The 2,500-nt window shown below is 28.1% G+C and overlaps 1 protein-coding gene across 2 annotated transcripts in view; it reads right to left on the bottom strand.

The window, feature by feature from the left end:
* The window catches only part of LOC145267176 (uncharacterized), a 78,192-nt gene that overhangs the window by 52,930 nt on the left and 22,762 nt on the right, over positions 1 to 2,500 (bottom strand). The gene's annotated exons all lie outside the window — the stretch shown is intronic.

Here is a 2,500-nt window from a genome sequence, read left to right as displayed (position 1 = left end):
ACTAATTTTTAAATAAAAACGTAAAAAAAAAAAAAAAGTTGATAAAAAAAATTGTTGCTTATGTGCGCTTAAAAAACTTTTCTTTCTTTTTTTTTAGCTTAGGTCCAACTTGGAATCACCCCCCCCCCCCCAACCTCCAAATCTTAAGAACAGCTTCCGGAATAAACATCACTTTTGGAGGGGGGGGGGGGGATATTTAAAAAAAAAAAAGTCGATAAAAGTCGTCATTTAAAAAGAAATTTAAAATCAAATGTTTGTAAAAGTGAGAAATTATTAATAAATGTTTAGTAACATTTTTAGGTGCTAATGCAGAGAGTGATCTGCGCTATTTTTTAATCGTGTTTTTTTTTATTCCAAAAAACTAAAAAAGCAAGCGACAAACTATTTTTTTGGCCTCATATAATAAAGAAAAAATGTGTAAATTAAAAAATATGGAAGATAAAAAAATCAATTATGTTTTTTTTTTTTTTACTTACTAAACAGAAAATGAAATCTTTCGTCAATTCGTGGCTGTGAAATGAATCGAACCGGAAGTTCAGTTTTATCAACAGAACAGATTCGCAGTAACGGTTAAAAAAATATATTTATTTTATTTAATATTTTAATTTTAATAATTCGCGAGGTAAATTTATTTTATAATAACATAAAAACATACCTCGACTCTAAAAATGGGTTGTCTGAAAATTTCAAATAAATTGGTAACGTAGAAATATGGTTTTATTCGTTTAGAACAAACCAACATTTACATTTTTATATAAATAGATTTATAGATATATATACTGAGGATGGGAGTATACCTCTGAAACATATTTCTGACAAATTTCAAACAAGTAAAATATTTTTTTTTTCTAATATTACATTATATTTGTCTTTCAAGCACACCTGATGCGTATTTTATTTTATTCGAATTAAAACATTTTTATATGAACTCTCATCCTTGACGTTATTATCGCGTTGCCTCCGCACAGTTTAAACATTTCAAAATACAATTTATGGGATAAAAAAGTGCCATTTTTAGCAATTTTGGAGCATTCGTGATCACTTTTGAGCTCCTGGGAATGCTGAATCCCAGTTAAAATGGATAAACGGTGCAGTTTTACTAAAAGCCCAAGAGGGATGCAAACCAGAACTTTGCCACGGTCACCTATACTGCATTAATATTAAGACCAATGGGCTCCACATTTTGTCTAAGTTTCAGAAAAATCTAATGGATGAATCAAAAGTTATTGGGCAAAATGTAATTTTTGGCCATTTTGGGGGATTTTTGACCTCTTTTGAGCCTGGGGACGCAATGGTAATTTTTGCAAACATTTTTTTTTACTGTGCACATCTATTTAATGAAATACAATTTGTGGCAAAATTTCAGGAAAAATTAATGGACCGCTACCTGGTAATCGTCCTGAATAACGGACGGACGGACGCCACTGCAAATATAGGTCCCTCTCTGATAAATCGGGGGGATCAAAAATCTGATCTTTACGCGACTATAAGGAGAAAACCAATGAACCAAAATGTTTCTATTAGATGTAAACATTTCCAAAAGAAGCAGCGGCAACCTTTTAGTTTTGTAATTAATATGTTATTATGGTAAGGTTTTTTTAAGATTTAACCTTCCAAAACACAAAGAATGAAAATCATGGATCAAAGAAGGATGAAACCCTTAAAACTGATTTATTTGTTAAATGTTTGCATCTAATGAAAATATTGGTTCTGGCTACATTTTGTAATAACAATGTAATCAACTTTGTTAAAAAAAATCATCGCAGCATTCCTGTTTCAATGGTATGCTGTAAACAAAAATTTATCATTGGATCGAGTGTCCTAAATTATGACATGTAAAAATGAAAAAAATGAACTGTTTTTTTCCCCCCTAATAGTTAAATAAAATGAGATTTTTAATAGTCATTTGCCAGAATTCCTCTACCAACATTTACCATGTTTTTTTTTTTTTCAAATATTTTGTGTTTGGAAAAAAAAATCTTGTTTATTACTTCTTGTCATGTTATTTGTTTATTTTCTTATTTCATTTTCAGTGAATTTTATTCAAATAGAAGAATTACCGATTTTATTTTAGTAAGAAAGATAATGAAATTCGTTCTTAGTAAGAGTATCTAACAACAGGGGAAATAAATCTTTTCAAATAAAGTTTCTTTCATTTTGTTTCGAATTACCAATTCGATTTTTAAGTTTGATAGACACGGACAATTTTTTTAGCTGTGATTTGGCCAGGGTATTCCAATATCAACATTTACCTAACTTTTATTATAAAAGTTGTATTTTTATACTTCATAATTTATAAAAATTACCAACATCTGATGTTCGAAAAACAGTTCATAATATACATTTCACTTATAAAAGTTCTATTTTTGTTTGATAAAAAAAAAAAAAAAAACAGTTCATAAATATTAAAAAAAAAACACTCCATAATATATTTTTATTATAAATGTAAAAAACAAAAAAAAAAAAAAAAACAGTACATCAATTAATAAAAATAAACAGT

Source organism: Euprymna scolopes, chromosome 42 (assembly GCF_053919585.1).
Source record: "Euprymna scolopes isolate OS-2025 chromosome 42, ASM5391958v1, whole genome shotgun sequence".
NCBI classification, from domain to species: Eukaryota; Metazoa; Mollusca; class Cephalopoda; order Sepiida; family Sepiolidae; genus Euprymna; species Euprymna scolopes.
This window is presented reverse-complemented; position numbering and strand designations above follow the sequence as displayed.